The sequence below is a fragment of the Danio rerio genome, chromosome 3 (genome assembly GCF_049306965.1).
Source record: "Danio rerio strain Tuebingen ecotype United States chromosome 3, GRCz12tu, whole genome shotgun sequence".
Classification (NCBI taxonomy): Eukaryota; Metazoa; Chordata; class Actinopteri; order Cypriniformes; family Danionidae; genus Danio; species Danio rerio.
The window spans coordinates 30,101,331-30,129,094 of record NC_133178.1 but is presented as its reverse complement, the minus strand read 5'-3'; the positions used below and the strand labels follow the sequence as shown (position 1 = coordinate 30,129,094).

Below are 27,764 nucleotides of genomic sequence, written 5' to 3'. Positions count from 1 at the left end.
GTATGTTACCGTAGTGTCTGAAAATGGTTAACTACTGTAAAAACCTAAGTTAACAGTTAGCTACTGTAAACCTTTTAATTTTGTCCTAAATATTTTATAATATAATTTTATTAATATTATTTTAATACTATAGACCTAAAAAAGACACAATTACAAAATATTAACAAAATAAACACTCTTTATTTAAAACATTGGAGATGCTTAAAACAAGCTTAAAAATGTGTAAAAACATTACATTTCAATCATTCAAAATATTTTATTTTAAGAAAAAAAAACATTGAAAATGACAAAGCACATTAACATACATGTACAAAACTAATTTAAGTGTCTGACCTGCATATTGTTGAGAAAAAAAACCCCAATTATACTAAGTACTACTGACATTAAACCAGACACAATTACAAAATATTCCATTCTTTAAAACATTAATAATGCCTAAAGCATTTAAGGAAAATGTGTGAAAATTACATTAAGCAATAAAATCAACACATTAAAAATAAATAAATCACACAAAGCACTAGAACATACATGTACAATAAAAATTTAAACTTCTGAATTGCATATTGTTGGAAAAAAAAATATTTGTAACTATTAGCCGACTCAGAAAAAACCCAACTTTAAAATATTACTAATTCTGGTGTCAAATGCTCAACAAGGTCTGAATTCACATGTTCAAATGCAATTCATCTTTATTTCTATTGCACTTTTACAATGTAGATCAATGATGACAAAGCAGCTTAACATAGAAGTTCTTGTAAATTGAAGCTGCTTCAGTCCAGTTTTCAGAATTGAAGCAGTAAATGTCACTGCTGAAAGTCCAAACACTGAAGAGCAAATCCACCGATCCACCAATCGTAGCCAAGTGATCCAGTGGCGACAGTGGCATGGAAGAAACTTCACCAACTGACGAAAGTGTAGAATAAAAGCCCTTGAGTGAAACCAGGCTCAGTTGGGCACGACCAGTTCTCCTCTAGCCAAACTTGTGCAAGGCCGCAGTCTAGGCACCAGAGGCTTGAAAGTTCACCAGCGGGTGGTCAGGCTGGCCCATTGGATCAATGCGGAAACTCATTGATCACGTGTGTCTTTTAGGATTCACTCCTCCATGACCACCACAGCATCTGGTCAGGATTTGGCCCAGTCCAGGATTATGAAGAACTCTGGATAAGGACAAACAGACTAACATAAGCATAGAAGAAGCTTGTTTAAAAAAAATAAATCATATACTGGTTAATTATTTTGAAGCATGGCAGCTAGGTTGGGGTAGTTTTCAGCTGGTACTGAGCAACTGGCTCCTGCTCATAACCTGCTCACTACCATGTTTAAAAGATAACTAACCAGAATGTCCTGTTTATTTTTTTCCCTAACAAGGTTTTACAAAAACATTGTAGCATTTGTGATGGGTTGATTCACTGCAGGACAGATTAGACTATTTGTTTTATGTATTCCTAATAAACTAAAACTGACTGAATACTGATAAAACTATTGAGAGTGTCTCACCTAATCCAAGTTCTCAGTTAGCTGGTGAAAGAAGGATAACTCACTGTTGTTCATGGTTGTCATTCTCTTCACTACTTCTCCTGCTATCTTCTGGCTCACTCTGGTTGTTGCTGTGCATTTTGTTTCATCCTCTGGAATTATTTATACAAAAAATTTTATTATTTTATTTATTACAAAATATTTAGGCAACATGAAATGGGGAAAAAGACATTTAATACATAGACAAATGCATGTATCCCAATACTAATTATTGTATTTTGAAATGTCTGACCCATGACAGACCTCAATCTGCTCAAAAATATTATAAACAAAGATGAAAAAAAAACCTACTAAATGGTTTAATAAAAAAGGGAAAACGATTTTTTTATTTAGCTAGCAACTAAACATGTGACACATTTTGTATTAAAAGTAACGTTAATATATTGAGAAACAAATAGATGTACAGTACTTACTGTTGTATGAGGTCCAGTTTGCACAGGCAGGCTCCCAGTATTCTATATTGAGACCATAAAAAAGCCAAAAATACAGATAAGAATACCATGCTACAATCCACAACCTCCACACAACTTTTTTTTATTTGTTTACCTTGGTTGCTTACTGGTCTTGCTTATTTTTTAAGCATAAGGCTGTGCTGATCAAGATGTTCCTCTGAAATGCTGTTTGTTTCTTCAGACAAAACCTGCTGCTGTGCTCGTGCCATATCTAAACAGAAAAAAATATAATGGTAACAATTATGTTAAACCAAATGTCAAGAGTTGTGATAAAAAAATAATTAGCAAACAATAAATAGCAAAAAGGTGGTTATTAGCATAATGCATAGAGGTAAAATTGGTTTTATATTAGCAGATTCAGACTTCCCCCTTAATAATTTAATTTCATAAAAGTATTATTTGCAAACTCTAAATAGCGAAATCATTTTAGCAGCTAATGACTATCAAAGTACAACATGCTCACGGTCAAATAAACAGTGTTAATGTTGATTTCAAGTCATACTGGCATGCTAATTCTGATCGAATATTCAAAGTAACATGGTAAACAGTATCAGAGTCTTCTAAATGAACGAATGTGCGAATATAAAACCAACTTTACCTCTATGCATATTGTAACGTTATAGATTTACGTTAACGTTCTTATAGGTTACGTCGCGATGTTATTTTCTCAAGCTAACGTTATAAGTTACTCTAAACCAGAGAAAAATAAGTTCACAACATCTAATATATATAGTATAAATCAATATAAGTTAAACGTTGCACGTTAAAATGAGTTTGAGTCCAATTCAGTATAAACTTAGCTCAGTTTAGCTAACAGTTAACATTACCATTTTAAGATCGCTTCAGCCAATGTTGCCGAGCAAACAAATGCTAATAGAGGTGCTCAAATCAATGTCGAGTGTTGTCAGCACAGACAGACGCGCTTTTACCTGGATTATTTGTTGGTCTTTCATTCATATTCTTCTGGGGGAAAACACTCTCTGCCGGACCGTTGTCTCGTACTAAGTGTCCTCCAAAACTGTCTGCATACCTCTGGTTCCCTCCTAAACCAAAACCCGCTGCAACACCGGTTCCTATTTAAATAAATAAAAAGATATGACGAGAACAATGGCTAATAGTCATAAACAGTCTTATTTAAAGTAATAGTAGTGTTAATGTAATAAATTAAATAAAGGTAACATCTTAATAGATGATATATTTCTCAAATGGGCGAAATAACGCCAAGCCAGAGAAAATAATAATAGCCAACTTTATACTTTACTTTGTTCTATTCTCGTCCACAAAACATTCTGTAAAATGAAACACTGCCTCAGCTTACCAGAGTAAAGTTTGTTAAATCCAGTATGTTCTTCAGGCACACTAATAAATTGTCCTCCAGAATTGCTCCAGGGTCCTCAGGCAAAATGTGGTGCAGAGTACGCAAGGTGGCGTTGAAGCAGTTGTGGAAAATACAGTATAATACACGAATTTTTACAAATACAGTACATCGCTGTATATGTTGTTCGACGTCACACTAAATTCCCACAATGCAACGGTAAATACAGTTATTTACCGTAAAAGGAATTTGCAGTATTACACTGGGTGAAATACAGTAAATAACTGTGTAATTTACAGAAATGTCTAACAGTGTGAAAGCACTGACAGTCAGGTGGCCAGAAATATTGCACAAGCTATTCTATTTGTTAGTATACATACTGTATATTATCATCTTAATTTTGAATTCAAAAAATCAGTTTGAGTAAAAATAGTCCACTACATTAATATTCATGAGTCTTTTAAGGCAGCTTATACTGTAATTAGCAGCAATAGAAGTAAAAATACTTACTTACTTGCTCCCAGGGCCATTTATATTGAAGTTTTAAGAGGCGGGTCATTAGACCAATGCTCAACCTCCAACCTGGAGGACATACATACATACACTATGGACAGTTTAGTTTATTCAATTTACCTATAGTGCATGTCTTTGGACTTTTGGGGAAAACCGGAGCACCTGGAGCAAACCCACGCAAACACAGAGAGAACATGCAAACACTACACAGAAATGCCAACTGACCCAGCCGGAGCTAAAACAAGAGACCTTCTTGCTGTGAGAAGACAGCGCTACCCACTGTGCCACCTTGCTGCCCCAAAAGTAAAAATACTTTTGATAGTATCTAATATATATAAAAAAAAAAATAAAAATAAAAAAAAAATATATATATATATATATATATATATATATATATATATATATATATATATATATATATATATATATATATATATATATCTTTTTTATATCAATACTAATTTTATTTTACAAGCAAAATTTGCCTGTATTTACTTATGTTGTGTTAAAAGCTTAGTTATATCCAATAATATACTCTGTTTATATAAAGCCAATTTTGTGACATACACAGAAAGTATTTTTGTATTTAAATGTTTGGATATTTTCTGCAATATATTTGTCCTCATTGCTAAATGTGGCATGTTATACAATAAGCGTTGTTATAAGGTTTTTCTAAAAGTCTAGTTTATTGTTTTTTTTGGGATTTAAACGTTAAATTAAGGTGAAGTTCTTTTTATTTCTAATTAGTTTCTTTACGTATTTACTGTAAATTTTTTATTTGTATGTATTTTTTTTATAATTTATTAAAGTATATTTTTCTTCTGAACAAGTCTGGGTGGAATAACAAATTATTATTATTATTATTATTATTATTAATTTATTTTATTTTATTATTTTTTATAAAAACAATATTATTTAAAACAATAGACTTAGAGTGAAATTTATCTGATTTAATTCATGAAAGGTATTATTTGCCAGAATAATGCAGATTCATTGAAGCAAAGAGGACACCACAGTTTGGGAATACTACCCTCTAATATCTTGCAGTGTTAACCAGACAGTCACTTGTAAAAACACCATTCTTTGTCACAGTTAAAATGCATATGTCAAACCCAGGTGGACACAAGCTCTGGGAATGTAGTCAAGAGCCGTGTTTTCACTCTCACGACTTAAGTTAGCGTGCCAATACGAGCCAGGGCAAGTCAAGTTTCCACAGTCACTTCCAGGGTCTGATTGGATACCCTGGGCCAAAACAGTCCAGCTGGGGCTTTGGGCGGAGTGAAAGCAGAGTTTGCCTGAGTCTGGTAAAGATGAGGTCTATAAGAACTTTAACACCTTCGATGATGATGATGATGATGATGATGATGATGATGATGATGATGATGATGATGATGATGATGATGCCAGTATCTTTAGGCGGTCCCCTGTAGAAGGCCCCTGCTCAGGTCAACATTACTGCCCTCACAAGCCGTTCAGTTCTTGTCGGTTCTTCATTGTCCAACTCCATTGAGCAACAGTAAGAACAAAAATTTATAAAAGAGAAAATATGATAATAATCTGTTATTATGTTATGACACAGTCAGAAACTGAAAACATGATAAACATCATAAACTCTACCTTTAGTCTCAGATCTCTTTCTTACTCCAAGAGCTCCTCAGCAGCTGTGAAGATCCACGGTGCACAGTGGCATCTCTCTCAAATTCAGCGCTCACCTTAAAAAACAGAATGACAGACAAAATGTTTACATGAGTTTTATTGATACATTGTATAATATTTGACCCTTAATTAGCAGTAAATTACTGACTAATAATTGTATTACTTTCACATTAAGCCACTGTGATTTGTTTTACACTTAATTACAGTGAAATTACAGCCATATGTGACTTCCAGGTAGATAGTAAGGCCCATTTCTGTGATTTTACCTTATTCTCTTGTAGAATTAACTATACTTTACTGTAAAGTTACAATTAATGACAAGATGGTTACTGTGAGTTAACAGTATGTTGTAGCTGAAATACTTAACTGTAACATGCATGTCCTGCTTGCAACCTAGACAGTCATCCATTTAGTCAGTCATTTTCCTGATAAGTTACACACTTGCAGGTTGATGTGTCTCCTCTGCCTCTGACACTATACAAAAAGTTGAAATTAGTAAATAGTGTTAGACAGTACCATTTTTGTTTTGGTTTGATAATGAGGTTCATAATGAAGTGAAGGCCAGTGCTTACCTTGCTTTATTCTGTGGTCACTTTAACTCAATGCTGTGCTGAAACAAAACACAGTTAACACTAATTTAACAGAAAATTACCTTTTTAAAAACTCAAACACTCAGTAATACCACTAAATTAGCATTAACGTTACAAACACGCGTTCTAATCCTTTTACTTATGATTGCGCACGTGCTGCTGGTAACTTAGTTTATAAATAGGCGTTTATAAATCTACAAGGCCACAAAATGACTTTTTACAGTGCACAGAAACATCAACTGGCCCAGCCGTTGCTCAAACCAACAACCTTCTTGCTGTAAGATGACATTGCCAACCACTGAGCCACCGTGTCACTGTGAAACGGTTTTCTATTAGTAACTGTATAACAGTATATAGTAACATACTGTATAAAGTTTGAACCCCAGTTGCTGATCCATTGTCTAGTGTGTAAACAGCAGCACAGTCATGATTCCCAAAACAGTTGTGTAATCTGAAAGAAAGGGATCCTATAATTTCATTGTACAGAGAAACATGTTTCCTTACTGTGCATATGTCAATAAACAAATTGAATTGAACATAAGAATAGTGTAGTTTGTGGCACATGCTAGATTGCACTTTGCAGTGCCCTTTAGTCTTTTGGTTCGAGTCCAGCTTTTTGTTCATAATGCAGCTGATGTGAGTAGACAACACAGCCAGCTTTTGACACCACTAGTTCTTCAACTTGTCACTGCCATGAAGTCATCCAACTCTCTCCTATTGACCTTATTCTGCAATGCAGTAAGCTCTTTTCTGCGATTGTTTTATAACTTGTGTAATTCAGTTTCCTATGGGGGAAATAACTAGGAATAACATACAGCAGAAAAGGGTCAAACTATACTTGCTCTACAAACAATTGTGTTTGACAATACATACAAACAAATATAATATAATATAATATAATATAATATAATATAATATAATATAATATAATATAATATAATATAATATAATATAATATAATATAATATAATATAATATAAGAAGAAAATACAATGTTGCAAAATCAAATCTGTTTTTTTGATAATGGACGTTAATGAGACCTCTCGAGAGTTCTCTAGCCAATAAGGTTCTAATGGCTGTGTCAACCAGTACATAAAGAAAAAAGTCAATTCTCAAATGTCATACATTTCAGGCTGTTGTTAACCAAAAAACAACAACTGTCAAACAGTGGTGGCTATCGTTGTTGAACAATGGCACAGATCACCCAGAAGTTTCCTCCTCCTCATCTTCTCCATGACCAGCCTCATGCCTGTGGGCAAAGCCTCAGGGTGGGTGAACGCTGCTCTGGCCACCCATCGTGTGCCCACCCAGAGCCTGGCCGCAGCGCCAGGGAGGCCATATGGGCTCAGGCTGGCACACAGCCCCTCAGCTGGGGAAGAGCCAGTCTGTCGGAGTGGATGACTTACCCACTTTCCACAGACCTCTGGAGAGAGGTGGCCATCTGCTGTCCCTCCCCCCAAAACAACCACCCCTCCCCAGACCTGAAAGGTTTGAACTGGAACAGGAGTGTACTGAAAGAATGGACAACAAACTTGCGCTTTCTAAGTTGTGGATGCGCAGGTGTGAGATCAAGAGGGACTGCTAGCTGCTACATGAAGCCAATGCGGCGCCAGAGCAATTACGTTTATTAAAGAGCACGGTGTACTATTGAGGTCAATCCATTTGCGCAAATGGGACCTTGGTTACCATAGCGAGAGAAAAAAAAGTAATTGGTTCTGTATATGGATGTGGTGCTAAAATACATTTAGAGGGTAAAGCGTGAAATGGTAATGTACTGTATGAACATAATGTCATGTTCAACAGAAATGAAAGTTAATGAATCTACGCATTTCTTATAGCAGAGGAAAGCAAAATGGATAAAAATGAACATGCAGTAGCACCTTAAAGCAAAACAGATTTACCAGAAAGTTTCTTGTGTAAACTCTTCCGCAGACTGTTTGTCATGCTTATTTGGCAGGAGACAGGAGAGAACAAGAATCAACAGTTCAGCTACTGAGCCTTCCCTGCAATCTGGATGCAAACCTCCCACTATATGCAATCTGCCTGTCATTTCACTAATTTAACTTTTGCATTTAAGTCATGTGAATATCCCACACAATATTCGGTCATCGTCGTACAAAGTTATTAAATATAGACCTGGAAAGCACAGAGGATAACCATGCAGAATTTTAAAAATGTTCCTGTTTCTTATCTTTCAATTAAATTTTGGTGTAATTTGTTCTTGTCTATCTTTAAATATATCTCACAAGTACATGAGATGTGTAATATTTAAAAAAATAATAATAATTAAGCTATATTATAAGTGTTATATTATTTGTAAAAAAACAAATAGTAAAACACTCATTCACACTGAAGTCAGAATTTCACTTAAGTATATAAATAAATAAATAAATAAATAAATAAATAAATAAATAAATTAAATAAATAAATAAATATTATTATTATTATTATTATTATTATTATTATTATTATTATTATTATTATTATTAGGTAGTAGTAGCAGTATTAGTATTAGTACAACCCAAATCAGACAAAAATCAGACAGTATGCAAAACGCAATCAAAAAAGAAAGTATTTATTTCTAAATGTTCATGTTTTTTTTTCTGGTCAACTTCATTTCATTTGTAAATATACATCATTTCCTGTCATTCAGACCTGAACACATTCCAAAAATATTGTGGCAGAAGCAATGGACGGCTAGTAATCAGATAAATTGGTTAAATAATGATCAGGTTTGAAACAGGTGATGTCAACAGATGATTATGATTTGGTACAAAAGATACGTCCGAGAAAGGATTAGTCTTTTAGGAGCAAAGATGGGCAGATGATCGCCCGTTTGCCAACAAGTACATGAAAAAACTATTGAAATGTTCCTCAAAGATTGATAGTAAGACATTTAGATGTTTCACTTTCAACAGTGCATAACATCATTAAAAGATTCAAGCAATCTGGAGAAACTTCAGTGAGTAAAGGACTAGGGAGCAAGCTTAAGTTGAACAACCGTGATCTCGGATCAACCAGGTGGCTCTACATAAAGAAGCATCGTTCATCGATAAGCGATATCACCACATGGGACTACTTTGGTAAACCTTTGTCAAGTACCACAATATGTAATTACATCCAAAAATGCCAGTTGAAACTGTTGTGTGCCAAAAGGAGGCCCTATGTTAACAGTGTCCAGAAACGCCATTAACTTCTCTGGGCTCGGAAGCATCTATGATAGACCATCACACAGTGGAGATGTGTTCTGTGGTCAGAAGAATCAGAATTTCAGGTATTATTCATATTTCAACAAGATAAAGCAAAACCACATTCTGCTTACATTACAGGCATACATAATACAGGTACTTGACTGGCCTGCCTGCCGTCCCGACCTGTTTTCGATATAGAATGTGTGGCGCATTTTGAAGCCCAAAATGCGACAACGAAGACCTCGTATTGTTGCCCACCATAAGACTTGTTTGCAGGAAGAATGGGAAAAAATTACACCTGAAACACTTCATTATTTGGTGTCTTCATTCCCAAACATATTTTAGGTGTTGTGAAAAGGAATGGCAACATTACATAGTGGTAAATGCTTTCCTCTTCCAAATTTTTTTAAATATATTGCAAGAACCAAATTTGGAATACGTGTTTATTTTGAAAAACACATTACATAATGTTTGTTGTATTTTCTGCAAAGAAACACAAGTCAAAGTAAATTTAGAAATTACTACTTTTTTATTTATGTTTTCCATACTGTCCCAGCTTCTGATTTGGGGTTGTAGTATTATTGATATATTGAAATATTAACTCTTTATTGAAACAGTTTATTAAAAACATTAAGCATAAACATAAAAACTTTATTAAACAGTGCTGTTTTTGTGTAAAATATGAATCATTTTTAAATTTATTTGAAAACAGATTTTCCTAAAATCCACTGCTTTCTCTAATGTTAGGAACTGTAATATATATATATCATCATAATGCCAAAACCATGTCTGTAAATAAAGTTTATCAAGGTTTTGATAATATTTATCAAGTTTAGATACTTGGGTTTAAAAAAAAGGTTGTTATGTAAACATTTAACAGTTTTTACAGTTTAACATTAGAATAAATCTCGATAGGCAACTAATTTCAGTTTTTGTTAGTGAATTCTTTTTCATTTGAACATTATTTCTAAAATTATTATACAAAGCATGTCTTTTTCATCCTCCTAAAAGGCATAATAACTGGCTCTAAAATAATGTGCATAAAGGACTGCATTGGTGCCACTTTACAAAAATAGGTTCACCTGTATCCAACACATGCTGCCCTTTATGGTTGATCCCTCATATAAATTCAGGAACTTTCTTTTGTAATTGTTACCTTTTCATTTCATAACTTCTTGATATCTCTTTAACCCTCTACTCTCTTACTTTCTCTCTCTCTTTCATATACACACATTCTCTGAGCTTTAATAATGCTCTAGATCCTCTCAGGCCTCTCTTGTTCCCTGAGCACCTGTGCAATAATGCCTGAATCTCTGAACTACAACGCTATTTAACGCAAACGGCTGTCAGAGGTCATTCAGTAGGGAGCTTTCCAGCAGGGCTATATTTACATTCATCTTTCCTTTGCCCCGTTCCTTCTATTTTCGAAAGCTACTAGTCTTGCACATAAAGCTTTAATGTTTGCATCTTGTGATTCTGCGATTAAAATAGAAAAACTACCTTAGCAAGTCTCAACCCAGTCAACAAACAGGGTCCAAAATTAACACTCAACACGTGTTAAAAGATTTTTTAGAAGGTGCAACTTTGTGGTTTTAAATTGAATTTAAGATGGTTCATCTAAAATCTCACAGACATACAAAATGAGTGAGGAGACTGAAACTTTTCTCTCTTGGTGAAATTGAGACACATGAGAAATATATCTTTGGTATTAAGTGTCTATAAAAGAAAAAAAATATATGACAAAATCGAAATCTGCTGTTCATACAGTAGTTTTCAGTCATGTGACTAAGACAGAGACCTATAAAACACCCATAAAACTGCAGTACACACTGTGAACAATATCCCAAAATTAACAGTTTTCTGTATTTTTGTGTTTCATGCTTTTTTCTTCATTTATTTATGCTTTTGAAGTGTATCATGGGACTTTGATCTTCCTCCAAAAACTGTTGGTGATGAAAAGTTTGAAAAAAGTTACTTTTATTGACATTTTCAATAGACTGAAATGATAAATTGTCTGGATTTGTGCTAAAAAAAATTACAGTACAAAAGCCTGGTGATAAACTGCCAGTGTTTTATGCTATTTTACTGACTTAATTCTCTCTTAAAAAAAAAAAAAAAACCTTTGACTGCCCGCTCTAACAAATGGTTGACCATGGTTTGACTATTTTAAATAATGACTGTTAAAGTCATTTAAAGAATGACTGTTTTGAATAATGGTTTATACACACAGCATTTTTGGTTTACCAAATAATTAAACAAACATAATCTTGTTGCACTACTACACATGATTTTGGTTTTAATGTAAACAAACAAACAGAAACAAAAAAAACTATGAAGCATATTTAATGAGAGTCTGAAATATTTATATGGCAGTATTAAAAAAAAAAGATGACTTGGTATTCAAAAATTATTTATTTTTAATATTTTGTACATTTCATATTTTCAGATTTTTCATAGTATATGTATTAATTATGGGACTTTTACCATAATCCTACATCAACCATTTGGTAGAGATTGATATTTTAGAAATTATGGGATGTGTTGGAAAAATGCATTGAGTGTGTTGACTAGCGACATTAGGAGTTAAGAAATGCAATCCAAACATTTGTTTTCTTGCTGGGGAATTTAAAGGGTCAAACAATTTATTGCTTCTACAAAAATGTCAATAAAAGTCACTTTGTTAGACTGCACAGTTGAGTTTTTACCATCAAAAGTCAACTATAATGCAATTCATAACCATAAATAAACAAAAAAAAAAAACTGAATCAAAAAATACATAAACTGTTCATTAACAGATTTTTTTAACATCACATACAATGTCAAAAATCAAAAACACATTTGTAAAAAAAATTCTAAGTTTTGTCCACTGTCAATTAGAAATCCACCGACCTGTTTTTCAGGGCTGTGGTAGATACAATTTATTACAAATTATTAGTTTATTCTTTTTTTTTTTTTGGCTTAGTCTCTTTACTAATCTTGGGTCTCCACAACGGAATGAACCGACATCTTATTCAGCATATGTTTACACAGCGAATGCTCTTCCAGCTGCAACCCATCACTGGGAAACATCCATACACACTTATTCACACACATACACTACGGACAATTTAGCCTACCCAATTCACCTGTACTGCATGTCTTTGGACTAAGGGGGAAACCGGAGCACCCAGAATGAATCATATCATTATCTTCTCACTTTTTACATTCTGCGTTGAGTCTCACTATATTACAGCCTTGTTGACACTCAACACTAAATGAGGTAGGGCAATCTCCTACCATGGACTTAAGTTCTGGAATGCTTTACCACAGCCATCAGGAACAGGTTTAAGAAACTGCTTAAGACTCACTTTTTTAATATTGCTTTTAATTTATGAGGATTTTACTCATTTTGAACTGTTTGTTTCATTTTGGTATTCATTGTATTTGTATTATTGTTTTGTAGCCTATGAGTTTAAAAAAAGCGCATAAGTAAAATTTATTAAACAAATAACAAATAAAATGTATATTTATTATTAGTAAGGTAGACGTTGGGTTTAGGTATTGGTATAGGGTTAGGGTTGCAGAACAAGATCACTATTTATAACTACTAATAAACAGTTAACAGTTAATAATAGGCAAGTAAAATAAGCTAGTAGTTAATGGCATGAGTATAACCTAAAGATTTACCCAGATGTCTGCTCCTGAGGGAAAGTTCTAGAAAGCAGACATGCAATTGTTAATTTTAACTGTTCATTTATGTCTTATTTGTAATTATAAATATTTATCAAACTTTTATTGAAACAGGTTTTTGTCTCCTGACTGAATTTGTGTTCAGTAAAGCAATCTGTCAATATTGTTCAAATTAAACCTTTAGAATAGGTGGTTTCGATGATAAGTGTATACAAACCACAAGCCTAAATATTTGGACACTAAGTTCTTACATTGATGGTGATGCTATGGAAATACTGTAAATAAACAAGACTTATTCATCTAAACATTTCTCAGAAAGTAGAAAAGGTGAGAGACCAGCAACTGTTGGCCAAGCAGGATCTCATAACTTCAAACAGTGGCATGTCTGAACAATACAAACAAGTGCACCACGGGTTCTGTCAAAGGCAGAGTTCAGCACAGTCCCAGCACTAATTACCAATGGACACCTCTGACACTACTTTAATTTGTTTATCGGCCATGCTTGTTGTTTCAGGAGGATTTTTTTTTTTTTTTTGTGCAATCTCCAGTTCTTTCTGTTTCACCGTCATTAATTTGCACCATCTGTCTCACACTGATGTCAGAGTGAGGTGACACGACGAGGTGTCTGTTGTCTATTTTTACCTCCATAACGAGAAATCGTTGGAGAGAAATCTGCATGCCACTCAGACACCTCCACCCAGCCGCTACTGGACCATATGGCTGGGAGGAGGGAGACCCAGTGCTTTGCTGGACACCAGGCAGTGGATGGATGAGTTCACAGTGACTGTACCAGGAGCTTTAGTCCCATGTAATGCCATGGGAACTGCACAGGAAACAACAGTCATGAATGGGATATTAAAAGTAAAACCAGAAAAACTGTTGTTTCTGTGATGGTTCCATAAGACATGCATTCATTCGCCAACGCAGATGATGGAACTCAGTATGTAGATAATGGTGTTGCTTTGACCGATTTAATTGTGTAATTAATTGTGTGATTAATTGTGACCGATTATGTTGATTTGTCTTTAATGAATCCAAAAATCTACAGCACAACTACTGCGATATGATTCCTGAACAACTGATTCAAATGAGATGATTCTTTTTAGTGAATCAAAAACTTACAGCACAAGTGGTGTAACATCATTGCTGAATAACTTCTTTTATAATAAATCAAAATACATAAAGAAGCAGTGTTACATTGTTAACCTGCGTTACCTTATTCCCTAAAGGCAGAGTTCACTCTAAAATGAAATCTGTCATCATTTACTCAGCCTTCTCTTTAACACAGAAGAAAATATTGATAACACTTTATAACTACACACCATAGATATATACATTAGATGTCGCCTGGCCTATTGTTGTCTATTGGACGGAATGTGTCAATAGCGCTGCCATCTTGCTACAGGGTAGCGCTCCTTGGAAATGAATGCGGGACCAAGGTACAGTGGAGGACTGTGGCTATCCAAAGCCAGAAATATACACATATATACTATGATCGGGAGTTTTCCTGGATGTTAGTATGCAATTTTTTTTTTAATTAGGAAAATTATAATTTTACATCACTTTTCTACATTGATGGATCAGTGACCGCACAGGCATTCCTGACAAAAAGCTTGTGTTTGTGTGTACAGAAATGTACTATTCACCCTCCCTGTTAAATTTGATCTAATCATGTCCTGAAACACACCTCCTATCCTGCTTTCACTTCTCATACTGACGGAGGGAGCGATTCATTTGTGAATGAATCGCCCGAACGACTCTTTCACTAACGTTAGCCGACAATAATACAAGTTTCTGGCAGCGCAGCATCTTGTTGTCATATTTCTTTTGCATTGTTTGCTGATTTTATTCAACAAAACAAGCATAAGCCGAGTGTTTGGTGCGAGTTGGAGCTGCTTTGCCTTATGGTGGAGTAAGTGACTGTTTTCATCAATAACGTTACCTTAGCACAAAAGTTTAAAACATACAAAAACAGAAAAAAACTTAATATTACCTTTGAAATGTTCTGCCTTGGTGCTTTGTTTTCTTTGTTTGCTTGTTACTACACCCGTAGACAGCGATAAAGTCCAGCATCTTCACGTAATAACATTGTCTTGACTAGTGCGGTTGAATGACACTTGTCCTTGGAGCACTGTACCAATGTGGCGGCGCTATTGACGCATGCTCAGGGTCCCTATGCGATATCTAGTGTATATATCTATGACTACACACTATGAATCATTTATTAAGCATTAGCATATAGTGAATTTATTATCTGTTAAGTATTTAGTCTACGTTAATAAGTAAGCAGTTTGTAAATACTGTAAATGCTTTATTCTTGACCTACAATAATAACTGTATTTTCATACTTTGTTGTGTTGATAAATGCAGACATTTTGAATATTAAAAGTGTTATTGTATTAAATAAATGAAATGGTCAATGAAATATAATTAGCACACCGAGTTTATGCTGTGTCAGAATAACAATAAAACGTCATGCAAACGTCTGACACCCTTAAACACACTTTTTGTGATTGTTAAAATTATTTGAATCATATTTTTAGTAATCGAAAAGCAGACTTTAGAAAAACAGAATTGCATTTTTGTGTGTGTGTGTGTGTGTGTGTGTGTGTGTGTGTGTGTGTGTGTGTGTGTGTGTGTGTGTGTGTGTGTGTGTGTGTGTGTGTGTTTGTGTGTGTGTGTGTGTGTGTGTGTGTGTGAGAGAGAGAGAGAGAGAGATGTTTTTAAACATGCTTTAGAGGAATCATTGATGAAACCATTAAGCAAGCGTGGTCATTAAGAATAACCAGAACGTTTTATTATTATTGTCATGATTCATGAAGATGCTTCTGACAATTACTGAACTCAGAGCTTTAAACAAATCCTACATATTTGGCCTTTTACTAAACATAACATAATTAAGAGAGCTTTTGTGTGGTGAGCGAATAACCATAATGCAAAGAACTGAATCATTCTCAGCGGACCTCAGACTGCTAAGTGGAATAGAAGTTCATTAGCTTTTCAGAAGTTTTTTTTTTACATCAAAAGGAAATGATCTGCCTCGTGCACTGCCTTCTTAACATTAGACATGCGGTACTTGTGATGTTGATGCAATCTGCCTCAATGAGAGCGGCTTTTGGTCTCTGAGCACTTAACAGAATAGACAGAGTCTCAGAAGCTACAGGAAATTGGAAATATGAGCCAAATCATCTGTTGCGAGCCGAGCGCTGCGGTTTGACTGGCATGTGAATGGTAGCACAGGAAGTAAGGGAGGAAGACAATGATGTTGGCACTGCCAGAGAAAGCAGCGATACATCACTCGCTCAAACCGTTCTGTGCATGTGTTAATCCAGCTCGCTCTGTGTAGCTCTGCTTGTGCGGGTATGTGCGTGATATGTGAACGGGTACTTTGCACAGCAGGGCTAATTAAACGTTTATGGAATGTTAGGAGCAGTGTGCAGATTGGTGCTGGCATGCGCGGCATGCTTAATTCAGCGTCACTACACAAAGGGCTTCTAATCTGATGTCAGACCCATTCGCTAACAGCAGGAATTGGCAGAAGACCCAAAACGTTTCCTTCTTTCTCTCTCTCACACACACATACATACAGTGCAGACACATAAGCTACAGTATTGCTTATTTAACACACTGAAAACATGTGATTAAAGGGATAGTTCACACAAACTATTTGTATATGAAAATTTGCTCACTATTTAGCCACCCTTAACCTCTTTTACCCCTTTTACAAGATGTAGGATAAGCCTTTGGTGTCTTATCCAGAATTATACAGAATGTGTCTGTAAAGTTTCAGCTCAAAATACCCATCAGATTATTTATTATATAGCCTTCAGAATTTACCCATTTTAGTGTCTGAGTAGTTGTTTTGTAGCCTGTGGCTTTAAATGAAAACGAGCTGCTTCTCCACGTCCACTCTGTCCTCATGCAGTGTTGCCAGATTGGTCATTTTCGAATTTGATTGTGCGTGTAAAAACATGGCATTGGCAGTTGACAAAATTTTGGCGGTTTTGAAACTTCAACTCATTAGAATAATAAGAAAGTGAAATTAAAAGATTTTAGATTAAGATTAAAAGGATAACGTGAAATTATTTGTACAGACACTAATTCTGTAACTTTTTCATGTTCATACATTGTAAAAAAACAAATGATGAGTTCCATACAATTCCTTCATGTTGTGCCAACAATAATCAATTAAGTTAACTTAATTGTTTTTACAAATTGAAGTGGATTGAACATAAAACAAGAATTGTGTTGGTTTAACTCATATTTAATGAATGTTAAGTGCAGAGGCATTTTTTCATATAGAGGAAAAAAGCTATAACCTTTTCAAACAGATATGCGTGCAGTTAAAGACAAAAATATTAGCCATCTTGTGTAATTGTATTTCTTTTTAAAATATTGTCCAAGTGAAGTTCAACAGAGACATCTATATATTATTCTATCCAAAAGTGTCAGAGACTATTTCAAGTTATTATTGTGACCCCTCCAGCTCTAAAACTCATAGGATAGTGTCCGAATTCCACGCTTCATTTTGTTCTTTCCCCACTGATAAAGTGCACTCAACTGACATGCACTGTATAGGAATTAGATGAATCAGTGAACCAGTGAGTCGGCAACAAATTCCTGTTCTGGAGTCCACTCTTGACTCCAGGGCTATTCAGAGTCAAGAAATTGACACATTTGGATTTGACTGTCTATCAATAAAATAAATTCAGATATTTAACATTGATGGTGTCCAGAACTGTAGTGCCAGGTTAACAATTTTCTGATTTGCTTCCTTTTAGACTTCTCTTAAGGACTAAGAGTGGATCTGGGAGACTTAAAAGACACATTACTGATGCCATTATGTCTCCTGAGCTATAAAACTGCAACCTTAGAGCAATAACATTTTCCTCTGGGCTGTTTTAGGGACTCAGCGCAGTGGAAAGGGAAAGTGTGTGTGTGTCGGTTGTGCAGCGGTTGCCCTGTGAGGCAGTCAGGTGAAATAGGTGGGTAATTGAAAGCTACATCATTACATCCAGCTTTGTCTTCCCTCCTGCCTCTATTTCCCTCACCTCCTCCCTCTAGCACTTCTATCTATCCGCCCCATTGTCTACAGTCCCGTCCCGGCACACAAAAAAACGTCCCTCTTTCCTGGCCGGGCTTCTACAACAACTGATCCAATGTCTCAATACTACTGTGAACTCGTTTCCTGCTCTGCTTTTGTTCTCCATCCACTTCGTTTACCTTCAGCCCATCACTATCCACAAACATTTAAAAGCTGCTTTTCTTTGAAAGCGCGGTGGGTTTTGTGCTAGAGTGGGATTTAAATTATAGCGGGATTATGTGTGTGGCAAAGAGTTGGATTTATAAAGATCACTTCTATGCACAAACACACATTCACACACTATTTATTATCTTCCCTTCACCTTGTCTTCTCTTTTGCTGTCTCTCACTCTGCCACCTCTCGCTGCCAAACCTCTGACACACACTTCTTTGTCTGAGCCAAAACAGAGCGGTATTGTGAATGGTTTAATGAAAGTGGGAGGCTTATTTGCAAAAGAGAGTTCACTAGCCCTCAGCTCAGAGAAAATACAGGAATTAAACAGATTTCAGGCTGGAGGGTGACATGCTACAGAACATAATGCCTTTGTATGAAAGGCATTTAAAGGGCAGAGGTCCAACCACAGTATTTTAAAATACATCTTTCAAATATACAGAACACAAGGAAGGGAAAGTAAATACTGAACGGGGAAAACACTAACCAGATTTTGTAGTACAGGATGAGATAAAGCTAAATTGTCAGGGTTAAATACATATTTACCCAGTCAAGCAGAGAGGAAAGCATCCTGTGAATTTTATTAAAATTGGTGTACAGTAGCAATGTTTCAAAAGTTACAGAATGGCATATTGGTGGCACAATTTATAATATATTTATATATTCTATCAAAAAAATAATTAATATATTGTAAAATACATGGTGTACATGATTCATTGATTTACTCATGAATTAGTTCCTATTATTTAAATGTCATCATTTATTAATTCTTTACAAATGCCTCACAATTAAGGCAGTTATTAGCAAATTTTACAATACTGTCATGATCACAGGCGAGCTAGCCTGGGCAGATTGCTGATCGCTGGAGAACTACATATCTGTCACTGAACTGGACTACAAATACTATCATGCACCTCACACAAACCAGTTCCTGATTCCCTCTGATGAACTGATTACCAGCACTATAAATACACCTCGCATTCACATACACAGTGCTGAGTCTTGTTTGTCTGTAACAGTACAAAGCGTACCCTAGGCTGGCTTTGTTTCCTAGCCTTACTTTGTTTATCCTGTTTGCCGCCTGCACCGACCACTGCCTGTGACCTCCACTTTGCTTTTGGTGTTCCTACATGAGACCGTTTGTTCCTGTTGACCATTGCCTGTCTGACTAAGCTGTAAATACTCTGCGTTTGGACCCTCAGCTGTTGTACCCCAACTCCATTGTTACAAATACACTCTAAAAATACTGGGTTATTTTAACCTAGCATTGGGTTAAAATGGACAAACACATCTCTTAAGTTGAAAAGTTTAATTTAATCCAATATTGGATTAGATTAGAAGTTTGATCCAATGCTGGATAAAAAAAAAACACATATTTTTTTTTGTCTTTAACTAACGGTGTTAATAAAACATAAATTTTTTACCTTTTCATACAAATTTTTGTGTTTTTTTATTTCGGACATTTTTACAGAGTATTGTGTTCTGCATCCTGATTAGCACATTGTTACTGTAGACAATTGTCAATCAATATTCTCCATGCTGTATCTCCTGTACAGTACAAAATGCGTTCAGCTTACCAAATTTGCGTAAATCTTTGATCATTAGAAGTATGACACTAAAGTGCTTTTACTGTTCGTTTGCAAGTTTTCTCCCAAAAAAACCCATAATGTCGCCCAACATTCTGCACCATCAATAGCACTAACAGTAGCACCCAAGAGGCAGAGGAAGATACTAACCATCGCACAAAAATGTGGACTTCTGGACATTCTAAAGGAAGGTAGAAGAAGCTGTGTGAGTGTTTAATTGAGAGAAAAGTGTGAAAATGTTATTGCCTATCTGAGAAAATAGTGAAGTGAGAAGTTTTACAGCCTTAAAACATCTACAATAATTGTAAAAAATATAGCAGACTACTTTGCGAATTGCACCTATTGTGGGACCTATTGTGGGACATTTTTAGAACATAACTCCCATGATTAACAAGCGACTACTGTACAATTGAAAAAAAAGCTGGGCTTTGTAACCCAATGGTGTGTTAAAAAGGTGTAACCGCAAGCAAATGTGTCCTACATAAACATTAGTTTATGACAACCAAGTATGTTTTGTATGTGTTTTGTAATTATGTAGTCAGAGGTATGGCTGCATTTCATCTTTTAAACGAATGCTACAAGATGGTATGACGACATTCCTTTTTGCGCTTACCAGCTGACCGCTTACCTTTGTGTGGACGACTTTCCCTCTGTAACCAGTTTGTCCAGTAGCTCGTCATGTACGTCAGCAGACTTGAGACACAGAGAGGAGTTGACCACGATGACGGGGTTCGAGTCTGGTGAAGAACAGTTCCAGAAAGCGGGTAAAACAAAAACAGAATCCAAAAAATAAAATAAACAAGTAAATAACAAAGTGAGAATGTGGTAAAATCTGAAAATGTGGTAAAAAAATCAGACAAGGGCTTTTCTTTTTCTGGATTGCTTTTGAAAATTGTTGGCTTGGTTTAGGGAAGTGAGTAGGCAGGTAATCGATAAAATTGCTTGGGTTTTGGGAAGGAGGAGTGTGGGTCAGTTGATTGGTCAGTCAGTCAGTCAGTCAGTCAGTCATTCTTTAATTCAAACAGTCAGTCGACAGCAGCCTCTGGTGGGTTTATGCAAGAACAGCAGGCACGAATGGCACTCATAAGAGAAATTTGAGATATGAAAAAGCATACACAGCAGCCTCTCGCGGATTTGAGAAAACAAAAACAAACAAAAAAAAACCTCCTAGGATGTATTTTGCAGCCTCCAGAAACATATATAGAATACGTTTTCAGAATGAGCCTGGGTTACATAAAACAGAACTACATCGAGGCAAATTCTTGACAGTTTTTCCTCTTTAAAGTATTGGTTTGTCTTTTATCTAATGTACAAACAGCTGCCGAGAGGTGTTAAAAATATGGCTGATGAATGAGTGGATTTTCCCTAAAATTATGTTTTAATATTATATTAGTTGATCAAATCGCATATTTATTGCAAAAATGTTAATGAAAATTGGCTGAGAATTGACTTGTTTCCTTTTTTTTTTAACAAGTTGTTTATCCAGGGTAAATGAGTTTAATTCAGTTTGCTCCATCCTCTGGGAGTTTCAAGGTTTGATTTCTCCTGGAAAGCCCAGAAGCGTTCCCAGCTGTGTTTCTATGGTGGTTCCCAGACCTGCTGGGTCAGGTTGGAGGACTCATCACATGGGAAAGAGGGTGAAAGTGCAGACAGAAGAGCACAATGTCATACTACAGTCTTCTCGCCGTCTTTTCAGTTTAAGATATGTCACAGAAGCAGGACTTTATTTTAGGATCTCTGTGCATAGAAACCTTTGGAACTGACTAAAAAGCCTTTAGATACGTACTGACAAAATAAATATCTGAGAATACACTTCAGTACAGGTCACGGATTCATTTTGGTGAGATCTGAAAATCAAAAATTGATGCTACTAAAATCTCTGAGAGCTTTTAAACCATTCATGTGCATCAGTACAGCAGCTATAAAAAGCTTTACACGTTTCATTTATGGGTGGCTCTTCATACTCTCCGGACTGCATAACTAGTAAAACTTGTCATGCTCAAACACAGCTCATGGGATATGATTGAAACAAAAGGTTACAAATGACTGTTCAAGCAATAAAATCACTCAATACACTGTATGTGCTGCCATGTAAAAAGATGCCTCTGAGTGGCCTTTGTTCCACCAACAACAACATCCATTTACAAAATTCATTTCCCTGGGCTCTTCCAAACATTACCTGCATAATTCCCAAATTTAAAGCATATTAAATAGACAGTGTTACCCGCTGGTGCTAGTTATCCCAGAGGCAGTCTTGAAGATCTTGTAAGAGACTCTTGTAAGAGTTCAGAGGGAGTCTTTAATGTCATAATTTACTCACAATAAAGATTTGCACCCCTACAGACACTCGTTTAAGAGACTTCATTTCTCCTGCTGTGCTCCAGCTGCAGGGAAAGAGAGAGAGAGAAAGACAGGGCTTAGATATAATGGCCCATGAGTCAGTCTCTCTAATCTAGGTGAAAACACTGAGAGTACATGGACCACTTTAGAAGGTACACACTGCTAGTTAAGGATTTGACTTTGAGTATTTTAAAGTTTTCATGGCATAAATTCAACAAGGTGGTGGTAATTACCTTTACTAGTTATCTTAACTAACATCAATCAAACTGAACAAAAAATTTGGAAGGGGGGAGGGGGGGGGGGGGGATTCCCCAAATTAATAAATATGTTTATCTGGAGCTGTTTCATTGTAAATAAACTGTTGAAACGGTCAGTAATATACATTATTATTATTATCATTATCATTATTGTTGTTGTTGTTCTTGTTGTTGTTATTATTATAAATATTATTGTTATTATTATTATTATTTACAAATAATAGAATGAATAGTATACATTAGAAAAAAACTGCAAATAATTTAGCAAACAATTCAGCCTATTAAAATTAATAGTTTTTATAACTTGATTCAAAGAAATTGAATCAAGCTATCAAATCGCATTAACCTTTTTTTCACTGATTAAAGAGCAGCAAAAGAATCTCTCATTTAGATTTTCAATTGATTACATTAAATAACAGAGGTTTCACTTTAGAACTGCACAGATCTACAATGAAAGCGTGTTTATGCTCATTTAAGACAAAATTTGATGTCTATCACTATGGAGCACTTCTGACAGTCACGCATCGATACATGAACTGACTGTTTCAAGGATTGCATAGGTGGGGCAGCGGTGCCTGTAATAGAAAGGAAGGGAAGCCCAACGTTTCTATATTTATTTCAAAGTGTTTTCATGCTTTAAATGAAAGCATAGAGCAGATTCACATTTAAGAGCAAAAGGTGTCCCCTGGTGGTTCGGCGGTATGGGTTGTGTATAGGGAGAATCGTCTCTTTAATGTTTATTGTCACCCTTCATAGAAAGATAAAAAATACGGGGGGAAATATAAGAAAATATCTGGATAATACTGGATAATTGTCACCGACTCGGTCCCAGTCATTCCCCTCGCTGACCAGCAGAGGTCACCATCTCCGGACTTCTAACCATTACGTCATCCATTTCACTCTGATCCCAGCACACCTGTTCTCCATCTCACTAATGACCCACGTACCAGATATAAGCAGCTCACACACACACTTCATTGCGAAGTCTTGTTTAGCCCCGGCCAGCATTTCTGAGCGGTCTATCCTGCCTGATCTCCCGTTTACCACTTCAGCCCGTTTCTCGACTCTGCTGTCTTCTGCCTGCCCTTGACCAAAGCCTGCTTACACGGACTCTGATTCTCGCTGCCTGCCCCTGACTAAAGCCTGTGACACGGACTCTGAATCACGCTGCCTGCCCTTGACACAAGCCTGGTAATCACTCTGCCTCTGTTATCTGCTAATCATCGTTGAGTTGTATGTTGTATGTTCGCACAGCCGTGCGAGGTGTTGATGTTTAAGTGTGACTTAATAAATACTGCAAAATGGATCCCTCCGTGTCAGTCTCCACGTTACAATAATCCTGAGAAAAACAGAAGGGTTGACTGGTATGGGCATATTTTACTTTCTTGTCCGTTACACCAAATTCTTAATCTATCTGAATTACACACACTTTATTTTTCAGTCTTCTTTTGTCTAATTCTTATGGTCAGGCCATTGGAATTTAGTATCAGTTTCCAATTTTTAGTTGGCTGAAACAGCACTTAATATAATCTTCTGCTGCTGTAGCTCTTCTGCTTTAAAGGTCAGTGGGTTTTGTGTTTTGCACACCTTAAAAATAAAAAGTGTTTGCTTGAGTTTTCAAATTGTAATTGACTCAAGATTATGGTCTACTTTAATTAGTGAAAATTAACTCAGGGTGTAATTATAAATGTCCCTATTTACTGTAAAGCTATAGCCTGTAGTTTTAATCCTGGTGAACCCTCTATATTTGGAGCATGTGCACAAGGGAGGAGCAGGGATGCATTTAGTATCTCGGTGAGAATATTAACCCCTCAGAACAGCAGGTTTAGTGAATGTCAAAGGCAGAACGCTGAGGCGCAATGCGCTTCCCTCTGCGCTGTCTGTCTGAATTTATGGACTCTATTCATTTCCTCTGCCGGAATTCCTTCACACAGGAAATTAATCATAGATTCTGACATAGAGTCATAGGAGGGTTTCTGCAATAAGAGCAGCTTCTTGTGATAAATGGAGTGAATGTCCCCCACAATCCGTTGCATTCTCTCTGTCACTGCGGAGCTGCAACATTGTGACATTGACCAGCACTGCACTGCATGCTTTTATTTCTTGCAGAGTTTTGAACCTGTTGCCTGATTGTTTTTTTTCTGATAAATTACTGTAGCTTGTAGTGGTTAGAAGACCAAAACACACACACAGACAAATATATTATATGTTACTATAGTGACTCTTCCTCCAAAAATCCAACATTTTGTCCAAAAAACTATCTACATTTCTTGTCTGTGCTGTCATGTTTTCATTGTTTGCTATCTCTGTCTTGCTCTCCTCCTCGCCATCCTTCTCTGTCTCCTGTCGCTTTCCCTTAATCACAAATGGCAGCTTATTGATTTGTGGTTGGGGCATTTTTCAGAAAATAGCACCTGACTGACAGTGCATCCATGACCAAAACATCGTTCTCTTTGCAGAGACACGGTGTGTGAGTGTGTTTGTCAGCTAAGTGCAAGCATTATTTCTCTCTTTTTTGATGCACTTTTTACGATGGGGCGATGTTGAGGAATCAGACTTTCCCTGCCTATAAAAAAAGGAAACAGGCCAGCTTGCACACAATTGTGATTAATTAGCTGCCCATCATGGCGCCTGTGGGTTCTGGATGGATTGGCAATTAGAGCTGAATGGAGGAGAAAGAGGCCAGCAAGGTAAGCTGTCTGTGGCCTGATGGCTGGAGACATGGCAGAGAGGTAGAGAGAGATAGATAGAGAGAGAGTACATTTGCCTATTCAGTCCAAAGTATATGCTTTTCCCACAGCACACATAAATACCAGTAGTCCCTGTTTTTACAGTCCCTCATATAAGGACCTGATGTAGAGAATGACTGATTAAACACAGTGTATGAGACATATAAACCTTCTTGTAATTAATGCATGATTATATTATCCATGAAGTTCTTTTGAGTCATTTTCATTGATTGTTTCACACTTCTGACAATTTTGTCACATCAGTTCACTTACATTTCAACAACGTATTTGTTGTAGCTTAATGAATTGATGAAAAGCTAGATCATGCTTTTATGGCCACTAGGTTAGATTACTGTAATGCTCTGTTCACTGGTTGCCCAGAATCCTCTTTTAATAAACATCAGTTAGTGCAAAATGCAGCTGCCAGAGTTCTTACCAGGTCAAGAAAATATGATCATATCACCCAAAATGTATCTTCCTTACACTGCCTGTCTGTTAAACTCCATACTTACCTATAAAGCTTTAAATAGTTTAGCTCCTGTTTGTCTAACCAACTTTCGATCTCGCTACAAATTAACCCTCTCTTTAAGATCTCAAAACTCAGAGCTTCAGCTAGTACCCAGAATTGCAAAGTCCACTAAAGGAGGCTAAGCATTCTCTTTTATGGCTCCTAAACTCTAGAATAGCCTTCCCGATAATGTCCGAGGCTTAGACACACACTCCCTCAGTTCAAAAATAGCATATACACAGCGCATATTTTCTTTGCACACTATTTCTACCCATGGATGCCTATCCCGAGTCCTTTAGAGATGGCAAGAGACAGCACCATTTGCTGAAATCCAAGACCTGTGAAGAGATGATGCCAATGGTTGAGAACACATACACTTAATATACAAATACCCTTCATTGAACATGTACACAGACATTACCCATACAATTTAGCTGCAAGTTAAATTTGTTTGTTTATAATAACTTTAACTGTTAAAGTAACTAGTTACTAGTTTAATAAAGTTATTAGTAACTAATAAAGTTAAGGGAACTAAAAACCTTTAATTTTCTGATTTTGATTATAATGCAATAATGTGCACCTGTTGTATGGCTGTGTTAAAACAAAAAATACTGTGAAAAGCGCTTTACAAATAAACTATATATATATATATATATATATATATATATATATATATATATATATATATATATATATATATATATATATATATATATATACTTCAGTTTTGATTAGTTTAATGGACAAAAGTTTTTGTTCTCCAAACTTTGTGCAGCGCATATGCATAATACACATATGGAGTAAAAAGACTAATATGAAATCAAAAGTATAGGCAAATATATATACAAAAATTATAATTTTACACAACAATGATAATTAATTTAATTGATAATTATGAAATATTGCTCTTACGCATAGTAAAGCTTTACCTTGTCGTAAAAAGTGGCTCACAAAATTACTTGTTTACTGTGATTTGGTGGCTCTTCATTTCCATTCACTATTTTTCAATAGCTGTAATGTGTGAAATCCATTTAGGACCCTTACTGTTCATGCGTAAAAAAAAAAAAAAAAAAAAAAAAACATGCTTCTGTGTGCGTCATTTACGTCAGGCATTTATTTACTTTCTGCCTCTTTGAATTGTTACAGCATTGTCAAGGAAAGGCACAGAGTTTTATAAATGGATGGACAGTGAGCTGGAATTGTTGGTGTGTGTGTGACATGAGTATAAATTTGCAAAAGCTAGTGAAAATATAGACTGGGACACATGCCAAATCTCGAGTTCCGCTGCCGAAGAACAACTGCGAGTAAACATTTTGTGTCCTTTGAAAAAGAGCAATGTGAAGTATATACAAACTGGCATTAATCTTTAACAAGGCTGTCAAAACAAGAGCAGCCAAAACAAATGCTGCACATCGTCCACCATCTTGGCTGATTCGGTCACACGACGCGACTAAAAATGTGTCATTGTTTTTGAAAGGCTGTTTTCACAGTCCTCACTACAATGTGAGAGTAGAATTTTCAAATGTTTGAACTTTAAACTGTATTTTTAAACAGCTCAGTTTTGCTTGACCAAAACATTGCCAATGAGAAAAGACGTTAAGAAATGTATTAGTGTGGACAAGGTCTTTGTAAAATGTAAACATGAAACAGGGTTTAAAAAGAAAAATATAGCGTGTTTTGATCTATCTATTTATCTATCTATCTATCTATCTATCTATCTATCTATCTATCTATCTATCTATCTATCTATCTATCTATCTATCCATCCATCCATCCATCCATCCATCCATCCATCCATCCATCCATCCATCCATCCATCCATCCATCCATCCATCCATCCATCCATCCATCCATCCATCCATCCATCCATCCATCCATCCATCCATCCATCCATCCATCCATCCATCCATCCATCCATCCATCCATCCATCCATCCATCCATCCATCCATCCATCCATCCATCCATCCATCCATCCATCCATCCATCCATCCATCCATCCATCCATCCATCCATCCATCCATCCATCCATCCATCCATCCATCCATCCATCCATCCATCCATCCATCCATCCATCCATCCATCCATCCATCCATCCATCCATCCATCCATCCATCTTAGTATTCATAGTACTCATTAGAATTAGTTTTTGAATTTAAATGGTTTGTTG

The 27,764-nt window shown here is 35.9% G+C and overlaps 1 protein-coding gene and 1 long non-coding RNA gene across 4 annotated transcripts in view; one reads left to right on the top strand and one right to left on the bottom strand.

Annotated features, from left to right (window-relative positions):
- Positions 1 to 27,764, top strand: part of LOC100534815 (DELTA-actitoxin-Aeq1c-like) — a 339,260-nt gene that overhangs the window by 261,657 nt on the left and 49,839 nt on the right. The gene's annotated exons all lie outside the window — the stretch shown is intronic.
- LOC141381354 (uncharacterized) lies at positions 161 to 3,585 on the bottom strand. Of its 2 annotated transcripts, none has more exons than XR_012401351.1 (6): positions 3,307 to 3,585; positions 2,918 to 3,061; positions 2,083 to 2,199; positions 1,950 to 1,991; positions 1,498 to 1,628; positions 161 to 1,157 (listed from the first exon to the last, which is right to left on the bottom strand). It is a non-coding gene; the product is annotated as an uncharacterized lncRNA (long non-coding RNA). The 2 variants fall into 2 exon arrangements; XR_012401350.1 differs by having other exon boundaries at positions 1,542 to 1,628; positions 3,307 to 3,554.